This window comes from Balaenoptera borealis (genome assembly GCF_965194805.1).
Source record: "Balaenoptera borealis genome assembly, chromosome: 16".
Taxonomy (NCBI): Eukaryota; Metazoa; Chordata; class Mammalia; order Artiodactyla; family Balaenopteridae; genus Balaenoptera; species Balaenoptera borealis.
This window is the reverse complement of record NC_138872.1, coordinates 42,016,473-42,039,055: the sequence shown is the minus strand read 5'-3', so window position 1 is coordinate 42,039,055 and position 22,583 is coordinate 42,016,473. Positions and strand designations below refer to the sequence as shown.

General features: G+C 38.9%; 1 protein-coding gene and 1 long non-coding RNA gene across 10 annotated transcripts in view; one reads left to right on the top strand and one right to left on the bottom strand.

Annotated features, from left to right (window-relative positions):
* The window catches only part of MACROD2 (mono-ADP ribosylhydrolase 2), a 1,990,905-nt gene that overhangs the window by 988,777 nt on the left and 979,545 nt on the right, over positions 1 to 22,583 (bottom strand). The window lies entirely within an intron of this gene.
* Positions 10,248 to 22,583, top strand: part of LOC309613645 — a 46,752-nt gene continuing 34,416 nt past the window's right edge. Inside the window, exon 1 of one of the 2 annotated variants that reach the window (XR_014235830.1) lies at positions 10,248 to 10,678. This is a non-coding gene — a long non-coding RNA (uncharacterized lncRNA). The other variant, XR_014235831.1, reaches the window with a different exon arrangement.

Here is a 22,583-nt window from a genome sequence, read left to right as displayed (position 1 = left end):
AAAGATGTTGCCTATGTTTGTGCTGTTTGCAACACCTAACACTCCATGTGAATCCCTACTGTCAATAAATAAGTAAAACTGAAATGAACTTCAGTCACTAGAATACATTGGATTTTGGTGATTCACTGTATTTTCATGGCAAAACAAAGACACAAATGGCATTTCAATGGACTACAAACTCTGGGCATGACATTTGTTATAATTATCCTGGTAATGTTTTCTGCATCAAACTCTATAAGCACGTTTTTCTTTCTTTCTTTTTTTTTTCCCCTATGAAATTGAACTGGGCAGGAAGCAAATTTATACAACAAGCATCTCTTTAACAAGGGATCTAAACATTAACTCTTAGAAAAAAGAAACTACTTCTTTTTTTTTTTTTTGGTAGTCTGTTTTATGAATCAAATTACTCCTCAAAGTATTATTTCCCTTGAAAACATCTTTATGTGAAGAACTTTGCTAAGACCCTCACTTCAGTCACATTGAATGAACAGCTAGAGCTGTACTTCAGAGCATAAGAAACTTAAGCATAAGATAGAGTGTTGCTATTGATCAAAAACAAGGAGAACTAGGTTTATTTTTTCCTTTTCTTGCACCATCCTGAAGGCCTTCTCTAAAACATTTTCTCAAGGTTACAGTCAAGCTACTGAGAAAAAATGTTGTGGTACCCATGTGTGTGTATGTGTGTGTGTTGAGAGGATTAAAAAACTGAAATAATTATGCAAGTCTTTGGGTTTACAGTAAGTTGATACAGTTTCTTGTTTTAAAAGATTACCTTAATTTATATTCAGCAGATCATAAAGTTTTAGGAGTGTGTGTTTCTAGCAGTGGAAATGGTTGAGATAAAGCATCATTTTGTTTTTTAAATAGATCTTTATTGGAGTATAGTTGCTTCACAATACCGTGTTAGTTTCTGTTGCACAACAAAGCGAATCAACCATATACATACACATGTCTCCATATCCCCTCCCTTTTGAGCCTCCCTCCCATCCTCCCTATCCCACCCCTCTAGGTCATCACAAAGCACAGAGCTGATCTCCCTGTGCTATGCTGCTGCTTCCCACCAGCCAACTATTTTACATTTGGTAGTATATACATGTCAATGCTACTCTCACTTCGCCCCAGCTTCGTCCTCCCATCCCATGTCATCAAGTCCATTCTCTATGTTTACCTCTGTATTCCTGCCCTGCAACCAGGTTCATCAGTACCATTTTTTTTTTTTTTTTTAGATTCCATACATATGCATTAGCATATGGTATTTGTTTTTCTCTTTCTGACTTACTTCACTCTGTATGACAGACTCTAGGTCCATCCACCTCACTACAAAATAACTCAATTTCATTTCTTTTTATGGCTGAGTAATATTCCATTGTATGTATGTGCCACATCTTCTTTATCCATTCATCTGTCAGTGGACATTTAGGTTGCTTCCATGTCCTGGCTATTGTAAATAGTGCTGCAATGAACATTGTGGTACACGTCTCTTTTTGAACGATGGTTTTCTCAGGTAAATTTAAAATTTCTTTTAACTAATAACTTTGGTAGTAGTCGAAGACATTCATAGTCTTGTAAGAGTCCTTAAATATAGATAGCTTTAAGTTTATCTTTATTATCACTTCTCCTTCATGAGGTTTACTGTTTGACTTATTTTTTTACAGAAGTGGAAGGGGGAGAATTTACACTGAAAACATAAATGCTTGATTCTGAATAAAACATCCAGGTAAAGCAACATATATATATTTCTTAGACTCCAGACTATGGAGTAGGATGGCCAACTTCAAACCAGGAAGCTTGCTAAAAGCTGCCAGGCTGAGGAATCAGTTGATGGAAAGAAGGAAAGAAATACCAGGACAACAACCTAAGCCATATTCTTCCTTAAAGAAAACATTCCTCCATAAACTCACACTTGAGGAAGAAGGCCAAGATGCTAAACTGGAGTCAGAAAAACAATGTTCCTACCCATAAGAATTGCTACAAAGAGTTTTATTAATTGGGATCACCCATAGGTGAAATATTCCTATCTTTGCCATCATCAGTGATAGACACTCACTATGTAGATCACTCATCTGTCTTTAAATGTATTAACCATACAGTGACCACTCCAACACAAATCATATTTAAAAATTAGGCTGATCCTGGGCTTTATGAAAGATACCACAGACTTTCTTCCAATGAACTATTAAAATAGCCATGTCTATGGTTATTTGCTAATAAATGAATAATTATAGAAAAATTGAGCACCCTTAGTCTCTTTAACAACACATAAAATTATTCTTCAAAAGACTCATTACAGGGCTTCCCTGGTGGCGCAGTGGTTGGGAATCTGCCTGCCAATGCAGGGGACACGGGTTCGAGCCCTGGTCTGGGAAGATCCCACATGCCACGGAGCAACTAGGCCCGTGAGCCACAACTACTGAGCCTGCGCGTCTGGAGCCTGTGCTCCGCAACAAGAGAGGCCACGATAGTGAGAGGCCCGTGCACCGCGATGAAGAGTGGCCCCCGCTCGCCGCAACTGGAGAAAGCCCTCGCACAGAAACGAAGACCCAACACACCCAAAAATCAATCAATCAATCAATCAATTTATAAAAAAAAAAGACTCATTACATTCCATATATACATATGTAATATATGTGTGTGTGTGTGTGTGTGTGTGTGTGTGTATATATATATATATAGAGAGAGAGAGAGAGAGAGAGAGAGAAAGATGTTGAGATGTTATTCTGTTAATAATTTAAGAAACATCATTTTGAAGGGGAAAATTTATTTACTTTGTTTTAAAATCATGCTTTTCGAGGAAGCTTACATTATTTTCTTCTGACTTACAAAATACATTTCCCCCCTCCAAAATTGAAAGACAAAAACAAAACCAAAAACAAAAACAGAAGACAACTAGTAACAAGTAAGTGGAAAGAGAATCATAACAGAAGAAATGAAACCAAATGTAACAAAAATCTGTTACAGCAAAGTAGCCAACCACAGCATGTTTAATGGTGCCTAAAAAGTGACATTATGAATTTTAGAATTTAAAGCTTGAAACACACAATTTACTTTAGAAATTACTTTAGAATAACAAACCCTAAAACTTACTTATTTTTCTTTCTAAGGTGTTGATTTTAATTTATAACACTGTTTCACTGGTTTTCTATGAGGCAACATTTTTATCTTAATCTCTAAAAACATAGGTTTGTTTAAAATAAATACAATATAAATAGAATCTGCGAAAAGCAACACTACCAGCAATAACTGGGAAGAGTACTGAGAATAAAGTACTCAGGCAAGTATTTTCTATAAAGTTTCAAATAGCATTCCAAGATTTTCTTCTCTCTTCAGACATTTATTGAGCACCTACTGTGTTCCAGGCACTGTGCTAGGAAGGAAGGGCATGATTCTGACAGTGCTTAGCCTCCAGGAAATCACAGATGAGGGCAAGATACATTCAGATAATTTACATGTCTCAAGATCCTTCAAAGGACTACCTTTTGGCTTAAAATGCCATCTGCTTTTTGGAAACTCCTGGCTGATTTAGTGGAATCAGATGTCTTCTTGAATTCCAGCTCATTAAAAGCATACAAATGGTCTAAAGGGTTTTCATTCTTTTTATCTTCTGATCAAGTAGAAGCATGTCAGCTGTGGGTAATCCATCAACAACTGTACAAAACTCCCACAATTGTTGCATTTAAATTCCATTGTCTAGTGGGGGCTCACATTTCTTATTCTCTTTAGGATTCATAAGATGTTTCAAAATGGGGCCAATGCCATTTTCCAAGAACAGTATTCTCGGCCATGATAGTTTTACAAGTTGTATTACTTAACAACAAGTTGGTTGCTTGCTTATCATTACTTCTTGCTATTCATAAGCTTAATAAAATGCTGTTTTCTTAAAAAAAAAAAATCCATGCGTATGCCAGTGAAAAGTGGGGAGATTTCCCCATCCCTTTATTTACACTGCATGTCTACACTTGTTCTGCACACATCAATAGTTTAAAGTCATTACCAACAGTTACTGTTGAGAGTGCATTAAAAGCTATAGACAATGTATATATTGAAGTCAATCACAAGTAGGCATGGGATATATTTTAGCAGTTAATTAAATAAAAATTATTCAATGACCATGTGCAATCTTCAAGAAGACTATGAAAGAACTGCATTATATTATCAGGAGAGTGAAGGAAATTATAAGCTAGTATCTACTGAATGGCAGAGAAATATATATCCGGACTGTTTTGAAAGAGAAGATATACTGTCAAAATTTAACCTTTTTAATTAAAAAAAAAAAAAATAGTACCTGAAGAACAAAAGTAGCAACACAATAGAGTTCCTAAATGGGACCTAATGAAACTTAAAAGCTTTTGCACAGCAAAGGAAACCATAAAAAAGACAAAAAGACAACCCTCAGAATGGGAGAAAATATTTGCAAACAAAGCAACTGACAAAGGATTAATCTCCAAAATATACAAGCAGCTCATGCAGCTCAATATCAAAAAAAAAACCAACCCAATTAAAAAATGGGTGGAAGACCTAAATAGACATTTCACCAAAGAAGACATACAGATGGCCAAGAGGCACATGAAAAGATGCTTAACATCACTAATTAGAGAAATGCAAATCAAAACCACAATGAGGTATCACCTCACACCGGTCAGAATGGCTATCATCAAAAAATCTACAAACAATAAATGCTGGAGAGGGTGAGGAGAAAAGGGAACCCTCCTGCACTGTTGGTGGGAATGTAAATTGGTACAGCCACTATGGAGAACAGTATGGAGGTTCCTTAAAAAACTAAAAATAGAACTCCCATATGACCCAGCAATCGTACTACTGGGCATATACCCTGAGAAACCATAATTCAAAAAGAGACATGTACCACAATGTTCATTGCAGCACTATTTACAATACCCAGGACATGGAAGCAACCTAAATGTCCATCGACAGATGAATGGATGAAGATGTGGCACATATATACAATGGAATATTACTCAGCCAGAAAAAGAAACAAAATTGAGTTATTTGTAGTGAGGTGGATGGACCTAGAGTCTGTCATACAGAGTGAATTAAGTCAGAAAAAGAAAAACAAATACTGTATGCTAATGCATATATATGGAATCTAAAAAAAATGATACTGATGAACCTAGTGGCAGGGCAGGAATAAAGACACAGACGTAGAGAACGGACTTGAGGACATGGGGGGGTGGGGAAGGTGGGACGAAGTGAGAGAGTAGCATTGACAAATATACACTACCAAATGTAAAACAGATAGCTAATGGTAAGCTGCCACATAGCACAGGGAGATCAGCTCTATGCTTTGTGATGACCTAGAGGGGTGGGATAGGGAGGGTGGGAGGGAGGCTCAAGAGGGAGGGGATATGGGGATATATGTATACATATAACTGATTCACTTTGTTGTACAGCAGAAACTAACACAACATTATAAAGCAATTATACTCTAATAAAAAAGAAAGAAAGAATACGAGCTGCGTCCATTCCTTGGTAACTGTTAAGTCCCTGTGTTTTTTTGAGTGTTTTTTGAGACTGAGTTTTCTCAATAGGTAAAACACATATTAAAAGAACCATTTTGTGGGGAGTGGATTAATAAATATTTCTCACATATAACCATCACTTACCCCCATCCAGTCTTCATCACCATCAATAAATTCAAAAATCAATAGGCCCATATAGAAATGTGTATACAGTGTTCATGCAAAGCTTGTAAATCACAGTCATCTAAAAGAATTTTTAATAATGGATTTCAAAAGTTTTCTTCTAAAATTCTTCTACATTTAAGCCAGTAATTAAGCCATAAAATTATATTTCAATAACTTTGTCTTTGAAATATTAAAATATCAATATAATTTTTAAATTTAACAATTTAAGCAACTTTCCATTTAATAAAGTATTTAAAAAGTTGCACTGCTTCCTGATGAAATTCTGAGTTAACTTCCTCTGCACTATCGGAGCTTGTTTCTAACTCAGAAGATAAAATATGAAATAAAATATGAAAAAGGATAAAATGGACAACAGTCTGCCAAACTTGTTACTTTCATTCCATTTCTATATCTTTTGTTCTGAAATTTGTCTATATAGTATAGCATGAGTATTATTTTAAGTAAAATTTCATGAATTTTAAACTTAGATTTAAATAAAAGACTCTACAGTTTACTGTATTTTTAAAGCTGATGGTATGGTTACAGGAAAGGCATTCTTCCTAGTGTCACTGTTGTTGGTCTTTGTCAGGTAACCTGATGCGGTCCATAGAATGTGGGTAGAAATGATATTGTGACAGTTCCAAGCCTAGGTCTTAAGAGGCATCTCTTGTTTTCATGTTTCCCTCTGGAAGTTTCTAACCTCTGATATGAAAAGATCCTGCCCTGGGTAGCTACTGACTGCAGCCTGGGCCCCAGAATGTGGAACAGATCAAACTCAACCCTCAAGCCTGAAGCAGGACCACTTCAACTGAATAACAAGTGTCTAAGTGAGAAATAGTGCTTATTGTTTTATACCAATAAAATTTTTGTGATGGCTTATTATGCAGCAGTGGCTGACTAATACACATGTATTACTTAAAACGTTTTTCCTCTGGAATATATCTCTTATTTTATAATATAATACAACTATCAAATAAAATTCATTTAAAAGCAGATTTTTAGCAACTTTTATGGAATACTTGTTGGGCATGTAGCCATATGTTATGAGCTTAAATGAGAGAAAATAAAATCATATATTAATTTCCCTAAAATAATACCACACAAGAAAATCACCCTCATGTAAGTAAATAAAGACAAAAGTAATGATACTTCTCAATTGAGAAAACAGTGCAATCACACCCCCTCGCTGGCTGCCAAAGGAATGAATGCAGATATTGCATTATTTTCACATTATGAAATCTGAATAGGTGGTCCAGTCATGCTGAGACAATGGGAATTGCATGATTCAGCCTAAACTCAAATAACAACCCTCCAAGATATTGTTAAGACTTGTCATCATGCACAGAAATACTGAGAAAAATAGAGCAATCTTTTTTTTTTTTTAATTTCCATTTACCATCAACTTTGAACTACAGTATAAAGTAGCACGCATGGCTCTTCGTATAGTGCACAGTTCATTTTATGCAATTTAAGACTGGATGTGCTACTTGGCTGTTAAAGTCTGTCCTCACACTTGTTCTGACATGCCAGCATCACTCAGGCTTAATTCAGAGTAGTTATGCCGCAACAACTCTCTTGAATAATTATAAAACTTAGAAATAAGTGCATGTGACACTCAGGCCACGTGTGCTGTTTTGCGGAATGTGGTGGAATCTATAAGTCTTTGCATCTTGTGGAAACAGCAGCCTTGATAAGAAAAGAACTCATCTGCATATCTTTAAATGGAGTTTTGCATTTGTCTGAGGTGTGGGGGAGAGTGAGGTGGTGTGTATGGAATAACTATTATTCAAAACCAGCAAACAGTAAAAAGCTTAGGAAATGGCTGTTGCCAGTGCGAGTGAAAAATGGGAAGTGACTTAACTGAGTGATCAGCATAGTCAACGAAAGAATGAAACCCAATTAGAATTTACTGGAAGACTGCATTATAAGAACTTCAATGGAAAAGGTTTGAAAAGCAAACACAGTAGACTTAGATCCTAACTTGTAGGGCTTATGTACCTCATTAAAATTCCTAGTCAGTAGACTCAGTGATTATGAATTATAGAAAATAATTTGCATTTGAGCAAATCATCAAGGTTCCTATGGACATGGCAGTTCTGGGGTGGTCCCATAGCTCCTTGCTTTGCCTCCAAAATCACACCCAAACATTATCAGCACCCATCCTTCTGGAGAGAACTAGAGGAATAGGTCACTGTCTCACCTCCTACTTTGAAGAAGGTACCAGGGTGTCAGCTCTGGTGGGTCCCCTCCTGTGTGTTTCCGGTTAGGCTGCTGATAATAGGCACACCCATTCTCTAAAAAAGAGGCAGCAGGTCCTAGTGACTCAAACACTGGCCTGGAAGATTGTTACTAACCAGCAAACTTAGATAAAGAGCTTTAGCATCTATGAGTCTCAGTTTCCTCACCTATAAGCAAAATGAAATTTGAAATATAATGACCATTTGGGGACTACTAACATTATTTCTAGCAGTAAAATTTTAGAAATGGAATCATGGTTATGGATCATAGATTATGGAGCAGCTTCAACCAGTTAGAGACAGATGTGATTTCTCCTACTCTGTATACAATACAGCACTTAATGTATTTTCCCTTCAGGAATAACTGAATATTATCACTGATGGGGGTGAGGGGCAGAGCAAAGGTGAATCGTTAGCGTAAGAAAGAAAACATCAAATTGTCATCCTGTTCAGGTAGCATTTTGTGTGAGATCAACATTGAGGGACAGCTAGACACACACACACGCACACACACACACACACACACTCATATGCATTCCTCAGATTAAAGCAGGCATCTACTTTGTGATGTAGATTTATTTGAATGTGTATACAAACTGCCCTAATACATTTTCTTTTAGAATGAAACACTGAAAATATAATACTGTCCTCAAAGGTACTTCACTTAAAATATGAGAGTCAAGTTAAAAATAGACAATCAGCCACAGTGGAGACCCTGACTTCCCCAACTTGTCATATTAAACCCGATCTATTCTTTCCTGATGGGCAGCACTCTTTATTATATGTTCTGTCTACATACAGTTGCAGTTCACTATCTATATTTTCATCTTGTGTGTCTCACAGAGGGTGGAAGAAAGGTTTAGGGAAGTAAGGAGGAAGCAAAACTGTAATTAAACTCTAGAAGAGGGAGGTGAAGTATTTCCTATTTCTCCTTATTTATTTATGTATTTATTTATTTTTAACAGCATCATATTTGCTGATATGAAGTTCTCAGAACTGATGGTCTCTCACATTGAGGACCTTGTACTTCCTTTACTCCACCATATCCACAGCCATGGCCCTACTAGCTGTGGGCGACCACCAACCATTGTGCCTTATTCATCTCTCCTTTTTGACTGAATGAAGCAAATGAATGCACAAACGAAACAGATAAAACTGCAGGAGTCATGTTGCTTCAACTCCCTTTGGAAATGGAGTATGACACGAAAAATCTTTATCACCAGCTCTAGCCAAGGACTCCTCACTCGAATACCATCTGTAAACAGATCTTGGTGAGTTGAAGCAGTGGTGGTGATACTCAAGATTTTCCTCCTGACAGTGTCCCAGGGGAGAGCATTAGATATTACAGGGCAGGAAGGCAAGACCCGCGAGACCTGAGGCAGGAATCAGCTGCTTCAAAAATTCATGAGCCCCCTTAGCCCCAAGTTCTATTTTGTGTGCCAAGTACGTACATCACTAGAATCAAAGCTCTGTTAGGTCAAGAACTTGGTCTGCGTGGTTCACTGCTGCCCGCCCAGTACTGAGAACTGTGCTTGACACACAGTGAGCACTCAATCAGTATGTATTGAATGGATTCATTAGTTAAAAGGAAAACCTAATTAGTAAGGTTACACATTAAGTTTTCATTATCTTTTTAGCTCAGGGTGGGAGCATAACAAAGCCTTCACCTTCTACTCCGAGAATTGTTTCACCAGTATCACACCAAGTACTTCATTTTCACAATTACTTTACTTCTAGTCCTGTTAGGAACTGGGGGTTAGGGTGGAAGGAGGGGTGCCAGATAAAACACAAGATGCCCAGTTAAATTTGAATTTCAGCTAAACCATGAATAACTTTTTTTTTGCATAAGTGTATCCTAAATAGTGTGTGGTGTATACTTACACTAAAAAAAATAGTTGTTGTTTAGATAAAATGTTAACTTAACTGGGTATTCTTTATTTGTATTTGCTAAATTCAGTAATCTTACTTCTCAACACCTAGAAATCCAACTATTGGCTCTAGTTTCTTTCTGCTGAGGCCATGTACCCTTTTAAGTGCTCCTATTTTCGGGATCTAAGGGGACACATGCACAGCTTATCTCTCATGCAAAAGGCCAACATCTATTCCACCGTGAATGTTCTCACATTCTTTGTCAGCCAATACAAGGTATGCTATCAAGTTACCCATGGGATGCTGGGCAAAAACCCAAGACCGCAGTACCTGTCCTTGACCAATAGGAGGCAGTCACCTGCCTGCTGCATCTCCTTCCTGCAGGAGCACATGCCAAGCTCCCCAAGGAGTCCTGCTGAAGCCCCTCTCACAGGGCTCAGAATGACAGGTCGGCTCCTCCAACCTTCCTCTGGGTCTCATAAAACTCTCTGGGACCACAAATCCTCAACAAAACCAAATAGGCAGAAAGAGCCGTACCAGGCTAAGAGCCATGGAAAAGGCCTTATTTTTCATCCCTCAGAAGCACACGTGCGACTGATCTGTTTGAAGGGTGAGCCCAGGAAACACCAGGACGGGAGTGAGGGAGTGACACAGGCGAGGGGAAGCAGCCAGTACAGGGTGTGTCACCAAGCACAGGGCCACCGTGGGCAACTCCAGTGCAGTCCCCCTGGGGAGCTCTCGGGACAGTGGAGGATACACATGTCAGCGCTATCCCAGTGGAGGGGCAAGGACTCCTGGTCGTTATGGAGTGAGGTCTCCTGAGCATTTACTCTCCAGCATTTGGGTCTTGCTGGTGTGTGGGCGACAGGCTCCCATTGCCAGATAGAAGCCTTCAGGCAGAGTCACAGCTATTCTCGGAAGCAGATTTTCCAGGTGAGTGCCAAGGGCGTGGGCAGGCGCTGACAGCATCCTGAGCGTTGAGAAACAGGGGCTGTCTTCATAGCTGATTCTAGCGGCCCAAAGAAGGAAATAATCCAGACACTCAAGTCTACGGCATCGCAAGCATCAGGGCCTTTTAAACTACACGCTGTAAAGACATTCTGCCCCACCTCCATCAGCGATTTCATACCATTTTGACTTTTATTGGATTAAATTCTCTGAGCTTTCACCCATACAGGGTGCCTGCTACTCAATTTTAGCAGCTACAGCCCCACACAAGCTAAAACCACTGGATTTTAATGAGGCCAAGCTTTGTGAGCTGGCTTCATTGTGTATGAACTTCCCTCTCAGATGAGATGCTGGTTCCCAAGAAGCCCCCAGTACTCACAGGCACACTGCTCCCGTATACCTGGTCGTTCTGTTCAAAGGTAAACACATCAACTTCTCAAGTTTACCTGCAGCGAGGGCACGTGGGCTCTTGCATCAGGCGGTGAGCCACTTTGAAGGTGGGCTGGTTCTAAAAGGGAGCTTGGATGTCAGCTGAGCTGGGCTTCGGGCATGCTCTGACCTTTAGCACATGAAGCTCTGGGGTAAGGGATGGTTTATCGTTATCAGAACTTCTACAGTTGGGGGAGAAGCTGGAGAAATGAAGGCACTGGGGTGGGGTGGGGGGAAGTCACCACACAGTCAGTCTGAGAAGCCAGGCAGGCCCCACCACCGGAAGAGGGCTGAGCAGGAAGCCTGGGGAAAGGGACGCTCACTCCAGCCTAGCTGCTGTCTCTGCGGGCCTGCAGTCAGGCCTCTGGAGGTGGGCCTCAGGCCATGCTTGGTCAGCAGGGGAAGCGGGTAGAAAGACGAGCAAGATACAGAGGAGATGAGAGCGAGGCCAGGCAAGGCCTTGGCGACGTCTCTGTGACTGTCACCACAGCTGACGATGACAACGTTCAGAGAGCAATAGCCGCTGCATCACTTCTACCATCTAAATGCCTCTTTTAGACAATCAGAATTGTCCAGGGAAGGGGATTCTGGGAAATGTAGTTCCAGCTTGACCACGTTACACACAGTACCCAGGTTTCCTGTAATTGATTAAGGAGAGCAATGCTAGCTACTTCCTTCACGAGGATGTAAAATGAATATCACAAGGCATTTTGGATATGCATGGACTCATCTTTTTCTTCACATATTTTTACTAGAATATTTTGCCCTCTTGCTGGGGGAGATGGGAGCAGTCATATTTATATTTGCCTCTAGTCTATAACAGATAGGAAGAAGTTTTAATGTTTCTAGTTCATCTTCTTTTTCTAACTTAGAGCGACACGCCACAGGCTTTAGGGAGCCTTTATTTTAATTCATTGAAAATAAATGACTTAGCTAGCATTCATTTTTCCTTCTTGGCTACATGAAATTGGCCAGCCAAGAAAGTGGGGCTAGAGGCAAAGAGCTTTAAAAGTGTTTCTCTTAAGAAATTCTATTCTGTTACAAATTTTCTGTGTGACCCTGAGAAGTCACATGAAGCTCCTATCTGTTAAGTAAAAATACTCAGCGTTCAATCTTGTAAGGAATAATGAGTCAAACTGATTGGAACGGACTTTGCTCAGAATGAGCCTGATAAGAATAGAAAGAGGGGATAAACTATTCCATTCCAAGGTAGAGCTGCCTCTTTAAAGGTCCCCCCAAAAACAAAATTCTACTACCTTTGCAATGGAAACAATGGTTTGCACTAATAATCACTGTTATTAAATATTGATAGCCCACCTCAAAATACATTAATTGCTGGAATCCACTTAATCATGATGTACTTTCAGGATTCTTTTTATTGCGTTTGTAATTCTAATACTGTAGACATATAGTGGTGACAGATTAGCAATATTAGAATTTAAATTTGGGAAAAATCATTAGATAATGGGACCACAGATAACCACATGAGTCACTCACCAAATGTTCATAGATCATCTACTATCTAAAAATTGTGTTTCTAGATACTGACTGAGATGCAGAAAAGGTTATTTCTTTACATCCACTGCTTGTTATGAGTTTATGCTCTAGTTGGCTTAAAAAACTTTATCACATGCAGGTACTAGTACAATTTTTTTTTTTTTTAATGTAGTAAATGTTTAATGTTTGAGTCATGTTTGCGGACAGATAGTTACATAAAAAAATAAAATAAAATAAATTTACAACCTATATCCAGTTGGCCCATGAAGGCCTTTTGGGAGGTTATATTTGTGACAAGGTGTTTGACATGGACAAAAAATATTACCCTGGTACTAGGACATAGCACAATAAAATATACAGATTTGGTTGGCCCAAAAGAGCAGACAACCTTAAAAATGCCCTTCCACCTTAGAGTTGCCACAGTTAGCAAACAGAAATACAGGATGCCCAGTTAAATTTGAATTTCACCTAGAAATGTATAATTTATTTTAGTTTAAGTATGTCTCGTATAATATTTGGGGTATACTTATGCTAAAAACTTTTTCATTATTTATCTGATATTCAAATTTAATTGGGACTCCTATATTTTATCTGGTCGTCCTATTCACAAAGAAATAAATGTCTATTAAAATTGAATACAACCACCCAGGTGAAAAGAACTTTGAGGGACAGATCGACAGTTGTGGGGTCTCTGAAGAAACCCTAAAAGGCTAAAGGCAGCTGTCAGGGAAAAACTTCTCTACACTCCTTAACCCCCCAAACCTTCCCTCCTCCCTCTGGTAAAATTACAAATTTCAGTTTTCAAGCTACTGAAGGAGATGGAATGATAGGCATAAAAAGAAAATAGAAAGACTGTGCCCTTCTTCAACCGTAGCAGCCCCCAGATGGAGTGAAAGAAAGAAGAGTAAACTTTAAACCCAATTTGGGGTTATGAGATACATGACTTGATATTGTAAATTCTGAACTGGCACTGTGATTGTCCTGTCGAGTGTTGCTAGGATATTTTATTATCTAAGAGTCAGCAGAAAAGTCATGGGAGAAATCAAGTTTTCATCTAAGGTCAGGGGAAGAACAATCACACTGAAGAAAACTTTAGGGGCAGTGAGAGACCAAACAAAAAGAAAAAAAAAAAAAAGAGCATTCTGATTCTGATTTTGTCCCTTGAGTCCTGCTGTTCATCAGCTTTTAGGTTGCAAGACCATAGGAAGAGAGGGGAGTTGATAAGATGAGCAGAGAATGGCAGTTAATGGACATACAGCTGTCTTAGTCGCATCCAGACACCTACTTCCTAATTTCCAAGTAAACTTGCCCTCACTATGGAATGTCATGGCCTAGCTGAATGTCGCACAGCGTAATGTATGCAAACATATATACTGGAATATGGTTGGTTTCACGATGGGCAAGGATTAGTAGTTACCTGCGGGAGAGGCGTCCTGAGTAGAAGGTCACACATGGCCTCTGAGAAACTGGCCAATCCTTGAGGTGCAGCCCGGCCAGCTCATTTGACCATAATAAGCCAGAATATGCCTGATTTCTGAATTATTCTGATGACCACAGAGAGGGGAAGAGCCCCTCTAGTGATGGGATTCAGAACTTTATAACCAAAGAAAAATGTTTACTTTACACTTGCTTTTCCTGTCATTATTATCTAAAAGTATGCAGAAAGTAGGCCATATCCCTGAAATAAAATGGACAGAATCAGATTGACACACTACACGCACATACACCTTATTATGTGGGGGAAATTTATGGCAATACAACTAGATTGCATTATTTTTAAAGCTTGGTTATGGGTTTGTAATTTATTATTATTGATAGTACTGTATCATGCTGATGCAAACACATGTTAAAAAAATAAAAGGTATGTTAGGGTATAAGATGAAACACAGAAGTCTCCTACTCAGACACCCTGTTATCTATTCCATTTCCTTCCCCAGAGGCAACCACCTTCAAAGGTTCCTGTTTGAGGTTCTTCAAGTAACCACATAACCCTCTATGATGAACTTAGTTTTCTAATTCTTGTCTCCCATTAAAAAAAGAAAAAAAAAAGAAAACTCATTTTTACCATCCCTATCTTAGCCTTACCTGTTTCTCTTGATATTTGAAAGTTATATTATTATTTCTCTTCTTCTTTGTGATGATTATGCATTTCAATTTTATACACACACACACACATATATATATACCCCTCTTTGCTGTTGCATCAGTTGCATGTTCCACTTCAAAATCTCTTTCAGCATTGTCATTTACTTTACATTTTAAGTATTTAAAATATTTAAATTCTGTCCTATAACCATGATTTAGTTTTCACTGAGTTATTCCTTGATTGATTCCAAAACAAACCAAACAGTAAGCAAGTGTGTCTGTGTGTGTGTGTGTGTGTGCACGCGCACGTATATATACACACATATATATACAAACATATGATCCTTTTGGTTCTGAAACAGATGGCGAAAAATATAACCAAGCAAAGAATAACTGATACCAAAAAAAGTTCTAAAAATTACTCTGTTGGACTCTGTTGGACTCACTTGGACATTATTAATGCAGACAGCCATTTGCAGTCACAAACTAATTTTTCCCCAACTAAGCAGATTAAATCTAATAGTAACATTAGTTAAATCAGACAGAAATGTGGGTCCTCTTGGCAGGTTTTTAAAATCAGGTTTCAATTATTATTAAACTTCTAAAAATGACCAAGCCTGGAAAGGAGACATTCAGACGTATCAAAAAGTGAAGAGTTTTCTCAGCGTCTGAACCAAATGGAACAAAAACTTTGTTCAACCATAATTTTACATTCCATAATGGAATCACCTCATAAAAGAATAACTTCCAAATCTTGACCACACTTTGAGTCAATAAAGAGTTGTCTTTATTATAATTTATAAATAAGTATGCATTCCACCTTACAAGATGGATGAATTTGGTTTCACCTTCAAATGCCTCCCCTTCCTCTGAGATACATGATTAGATCCATGATTTAGTTTTGAAGCCTAAGCAACCTAGGCTTCAAAACACTGTGCAGAGCCATCAATTCACTGTTTTTCAAAGTGTGCAATGATTGAATTGATCAAAACTGACAATGAACTACTAATCAATTGAGAGAAAAATACAGAAACAAATTGTGTGATATTCAAAATACTTTAATAAAACATTTGCTTTTAAACCAATGTGCTATGCTATATTAAGGGTGCTTTTTAGTCAGCACCAGACAGAAGTCAAGTTGCCTCCAAGTTAATATGCATTTTGATCCTGATTTGGAAGCAGGGGTAAATGGCAGGTCAAAGAGAGGCATTAAAAGCTCCTTGCATATGATTCTCACAGGGCAGAGGTAGAAATAAAACTACACTAAGAGTATTCTTTAAGGATTTCTGTGGTTGGTTGATTGTGTGGGTTTAAAAAACATACTTAGAGGCAAGAAGGCTTCCATGGTATGAAACACCCTTGTATCATGTAGAAAAGGTCATATCATATAGTTATGTTCTGTAAGGTATGTTCAAACTCTGTGCATCTATTATACTCTTTATCTCAGGAGGTGACCAACTATCCCTTGACTATATCCAGTTGCTCCCCAAAAAATTTAATTTGGCTTGTGCATTAAAAATAAAGTTTCTGATTTTGTTTCTAGCTTTAAAAATCAGAAGCACACATATAAGTATCGTGGTTTCTTAATTCTCTTGAAAAATCATATTTTCCCATGCTGGGATGGAATTGGTGGTGAGAACAGTGGATTTCAGTTCAGCTCAGTTGCTGCCTTTAGAAAGGCACGTGCTTTCCTGGTGGCAACAACTGTCTCTTCTCTTTTCTCTCCTTCTCCCTCTCCCTCCTTCCTTCACTCTCTCTCCTTCTCCCTCCTCCTAATGTCTTTCCTGAGCCCACATCTCTGATTTTATTAATTTATCTCCCTGGTCTCTATAGGCATTAGTGTTTGCCATCCCAGGTCATAAATATTACTATTATTTCATTTTTACTTTGCTCCATAAAGACAGCAGAATATGCTATGATATCAGTCCCTGTAATATTCTCTTTCGTCTGTACATTTTTAAAAGATAGTTGAAATTGTGTTAAGTGGTAAGGGGTATTCATTTTTTTTAAAGAAAACAAAATCTTGATTCACAAATTATATAAAGCATGGTTCATTTATCCAGCAGAGTATTATGAAACCATTAAAAAGAAAAATGAAGAACATGTTCAAAATATATTAAGTGACAAAAAAGTTGAAAAACATTATGCATAAAAATATGCTTTTCTGCTTATTCATAAGGAACTTTTAACAGTAGATACCTCTGGGATTGGGAATGTGGGTGATGGGGAAGTGTTAGGCTGAAAGAGTTTTGCTAACCCGTTCACCCTTCTTTCCTGTTTAGGTTTACCATCAGCATAAATTACCTTTAAAATCAAGAACAGTTTTAAGTTCCCAAAATGAATACCATTTAAAAACAATATCTTATATATATGTGTATCACTTTGTTCATATACCATTTTCAAACACATAATTTTCTAATCTGGTCTTTATAATAACCCTATGAGGTAGGCACTTAGATAATACACTATTATTTTTCAGATAACTGGAAAAAAAAAAAAGGATTCATCAATGTACATAAGGTCATAGAGCCAGGGAAATGTAAAGCCAGAATCACACCAGTCTGATAGAGCAGCCAGTGTCTAGATCACTGCTGGTCATCACAGCAAAGGACACATCTTGCATTGCCATGAAAGCCTTGGCAACTTTTACTCACAATTCATTGGCCAAAACTGGTCATGTACTTTATCCAATCACAAGAGCTCCAGTAAATTGCCATAAAGCACCCAGAATTGGAGATGGGGGTTGAGGGAGAGAATAAATGGTAAACCAAATGACTGATAGCCCCATGTCTCTAACTCCAGGTCTCTCATAATAAATCAATATAACTACATGAATCTCTGAGTGACTCATATTTAGAATAACACTTTCATTTAAAACTACCCTGTTACAAATAAGTTAAAATACTTAGAGAATGTGTGTGTGTGTGTGTGTGTATCATACTCATTTACCTTATATAACTCTATGAAAGTGTCCTGTCCAGCTTTTTTTTTTTTACTCACTTACATTTCATCAGATTATTGTAGCAAATAAGCTTTGTCCTTCAGTCAGTGAGAAGAAACACTGAAGTTGAGCATCTCAATGGCCACTTAGCCACATCAAGTACAGAATATAAACCGAAGAGAAAGCCAGACGCAGCCTGTAGATAGCTTACCACACTGCACAGTACATACTATAAACAAGTATCTCCAAACATTCACAGGCTCTTAACCTCAATCACGTATCCTTAATCAGATGTCAATTTCAGTAGCAAATTTTCTGAATAATGATGATGTAACATCCATTAGTAAATAGGAGACATCAATTACATTAAATATCATGCTTGGGCTGCCAGATAATCATGAATAAAACACACTGATGAACAATGTGCTTTTCAGCCAAGGGCAACATTGAAAGCAGTGAGTTATCAAAGAGACATACAGAAAGATGTTCTCCTTTAGGAATGGCAGAGCAGCTGTTAATCAGATGTAAGTAAGTGAAGTATAGTCGACAAAATTTTACGAATAGCAGGACCAAAAGTTGAGATTAATAAAATCGTTTTCAGAAAGGAAGCAAATGGCAAGATGAGAAAGTTATGAGATATAAGACCTGAAATTGAGTAATTTATTGTACAATCCAGGTTGGGAAAGGAGATAGGTAGACCAGCTTGGCGTGTATTATGATAATCTAGAGTGAGTGGACTGTGGCCTGGGATAACAAGAAAAAAGACCAAACCAAACAAAAAACAAACAAACCAAAAAAACTGGATGGGAGAAGCATGACATTAAGAGTCATTTCAAAGGAAGAATCCAGGATTTGGAAACAGTGGATGTGGACAGTCAGAGAGAGAAGTGCAGAGATCAATACAAAAAGGACTAATTCCCTTCCCCACACATATAAGCATGTGTGCGTGTGTGTGCACGCACAGACATAACACTTGTTTACTGGGACTCAGAATATCACAGACAGAAATAGACAATCTAAAGAGTTTTTGTTTTTTCCTGCTGGCTGGAGTAAGTCTCGAGTTTGATCTTGGTCATGTTGAACCTGAGATGGTGAAGGGCCTGGAATGGTTTTTCGGGACTGTCTTTTTTATAGAACTTGTGCTCAAAGAGAGAGCATGAGGTCAGAATTACAGCCTTAGAAGTCATCCATGGGGGAAGGTTCAGAGATAGGTTTTAAAATTACTCATAAATAGGTTGTCTCTCACTACAAATCATCTCATTTGAATTTTTTGTATTGGCATTTTTAATCTCTGTTTTATGTAGCATTATCTGACCTCATTCTGGGAGTCTGAGAAGGCCTGAAAGATTAAAACCATATGAAACAGAAGAGATAAAGGGGAAGGTGTTTAAACGTATGATTCATTTAAGTGAGCAGTTGAAGCCTTGAGAGTAAAGATAATTTCCATAAGAAAGGGCACTGAGGACAGGACACGAAATGTGCTGCTACGGGGCAACTATAGTTATTTCAGACAAAACAGACTTCAAGCCAAAAACGGCAACAAGAGACAAACATGGTCATTATATAAAAGAATCAATTCATCAATAGGATACAACAATTATAAAAAAATTGTGGTGATCATTTCACTATATACATATGTATCAAATTCAATGTTATATGTCAATAATATCTCAATAAACTTGGGGGGGAGAGATAAAAATTTTTTAAATATGTGCTGCTACACACACATTTGGATGAGGAGGGGCAGAGCTAATGAAAGAAGAGACGCCACAGAACAGACAGGAGCACAGAACTCTCAGAAATTTTGCTCTCCTGTGCTGAGGGCCATTTTTCATGTTTTAGAATATTTTTCCAAAAAGCACTTCAAGATAATGAAGTTCCTTCAGTTCTAACAAGATCATTTTTCGCAGCTATTTTGGTAGACACTCCAAAATTGTGCTGTGTTATCAGCAAGAAAAAAAAAAAAACAAAACAAAACACTGGTCTGGAGAGAAATCAACCAGGTGAACATCAGAATGAACCAACTGGTTTGAAGCAGTTTTGTAAAAAACAAATCTGTGGGTCATGGTGATCTTTCTGTGCTTGGATAGAGCCGCATATTCTGTATGTATGAACACCTGCACATATGTGATTTCTGAAAGTATCAATCAGAGCATGATTGGGGAATGTATTTAAGAAGCAAACCAAGGAAGAAAGCCAGGTGTCACAATAGTTTCGTCTGACATGCTGGGCCTAATGTGTTCTGAGCAGCACGTAGAAATGCCTGTAAACACCCTTTGTGCCGTAGGTATCCAGTATGTGCCAGCAGACCCTTCACTTCTCATTTTCTACGAAGGCCTCTAGCATGGATGACACTTGCCACTGTCACAGCTGAGGGAACTTAAGGGGAGAAAAGGACAGACAAGGTCAGGGCGCTCTTACAGAGGTGGGAAGGTGCCCTGTTTTATGGGGTGCTTGGGATTCCCAGGCTGAGACCCTAACCTCAGACTTTGTTAGAAGAACATTAAAAATTGAACGGAGTGGAGATGTGTACTCTAAGGTCTTCAGTCACCTGCTAGCATGCACCCAGGGCACGGTGAAGGCCATGATAAACTTGTTACTGATAGAACTTCCTCAGTTGTTGGAAACTTTAAATAACCCCTGTGTTTTTCTCTGTTCTATGTCGGCTTAAATATTATTAGGTTCTCTTAGAAACGGGTGCACTGAGGGATTCTTTGTGTGTTCAAAGATTGTGATGGAGGAGTTTAAAAGCTTCAAGTCAGTTACTGTGGACTGTTTTGAGCCATAAATGACTCTGTTTTGTAGAAAATTCTTACATTGCTTCATGGTTCAGATGCTGCATTTTAACATTGATTTATTTTTAGATGAAACTTAAAATATGCATAAATATTATTGACTATGCCTATGGATAAACAATTGCATGGGATGTTACACCCGTTAGAGTCCCAACAGGAAACAGATGGCACTTTCAAATTGAGTCATTTGAAAGCGGTTGGTAGAGAGACAATTTACGAAGGTGTGGGAAGGGTTTAGCAGGAACTGGGGCTAGTGCCATCCCCGCGGGCTAGGAGGCATGTCACTGTCACTATCCACAAGCCAGAAAGCACAAAGAGAAGGAGCAGTTACCAGATGTGGGGACAGAAACAAAAAATAACACCTCACCTTTACTCTCCTCCCTTTCTCAGACTTCCCGGTGGTGCTACCCAACAGCCAAACCCAATAGGAAGGAGGAAGGAAGGGAAGCCCATTGAGACGGTCCACAGAGATCATCTCCATGGGAAGAGAGAACAGGAAGGAGGTGAAGTGTGGCTTCGGGGGCAAATGGAGGACACCTAGCAGAGATGTCCTCACTGACTCAGGACAAGTGCCTGTTAGCACAGAAAACAGGGATAATCTTGATTATGGGATTGTGAATTTCAAAAGCATACAGTCCTGGGGCACTAAGGCTTTGAGCAGAGTCAAAATGCCTTAGCCAGAATCAGGCATACAGACAAAGTGTTCCAGAGAAGCAGAGTGGAGGAAACAGAGCTCCCCTCCACCATCCCCGTACCACAGAACTTTTTTTGGCTGGTGGAAAAACCAGAAAAAAGAGGTGTTAAGTGAAGGAAGATTTATAGACCCAGGAGTAGAGAGGCCTGAACCAGTCTTGCAAAAGGAGCTACTCAGGAAGAGACAAGCCCCTGAAAGGAATGTGAGTGTGCAGCCTTGAGACAAGGCGAGAAAACTCAAGTGGATGGAGGGGCCTGAGTGCAATATACCAGGGAGGGTATATTGCAGAGCTGGAGAGCCCATGTCCTGTCCAATGAGGGACAGCACCAGCCAGCTGCACGGGGAGATGCGTGCAAGAATGCAGACACTGAGTCAATGCATTTCTAAGTTTTCAAGAGACACCAGAAAGCTAGATTAACCAAGTCAAACTTCCAGATTCTTAAAACTTTGTGGGCTCAATAAAACATGTCTGTGGGCCAAACTCAGTCCACACGCTGATCCTGGGCAGATGGAGTCCTAGAGGCTGGCTGGGCCCTAAACAAGGCAACAAAGCAGCAGAGAGATTTGCTAGACCTGAGGGGCCGTGCAAAATGGAATGAGAAATACAAGGTTGACTTAGGACCAAAGAACAGGCCAGTCCTCCCTCTACCCATCCCCTGGCTCAACACCAGCTTCCAGGAATGTGATAGAACCCAGGAACGGGAAAAGAAATGCCCAGACAATTGAGTTTAAATTATTGTGCCATGTCCACAGAATCAGAACCCTAAAAGAAATGGTACTCTGGAAAAATAAAGCAGTCACCACTCATCTCTATTTCCTAAGTCCCTTCGGAAGGTTCTGGTTTTAAATTGTCAAGGCATAATCTGGGCTTCCGGTCAACCAGTTGTACCGTTCTGTTGGAGGGATGTAAGCAGAGTTGATCGCTAGGACCTCCTGCTTCTCTTCTATATAACTATTGCCTTGCTGAGCTTCTACTGATGGGATTTCAGGTGCTGAGACAGGGATCTTCCTGGTTCATCCACAATCCTGTGGCAGAGGTTTGTGGGTGAAAGATGACTACACTAGATGATTCAGACTCTGGCTCCGGAGGGGCCATGATTCACTGTGGGGCCTAGAATGAGATGCTTCTTCCCTGCTTGGCCCCAGTACTCTCTGGTCATAAAATGTCAGGGTCAGAGGTCAGGCCCTAGCTGAACACTAAGGTCCCATTCCGTTGTCGGATGATGCTATAGATGGTCAGGTGGGGGCATATTGGAAATGAATGAGCAGTCCATCAATGAGAAAATACTATTATTTTTGTATAACTGATTCTTTCAAACAAATTCAGTTTTACTTTTTACAGAATGAGGTTATCCATTTTCCTGCTTTTGTTGGGTACTTTAGAAACTGTTGGAATTTATACATTTCTTCTGCATGTTCCTTCTTTTTCAACAGTCAGCAAATTCTCTG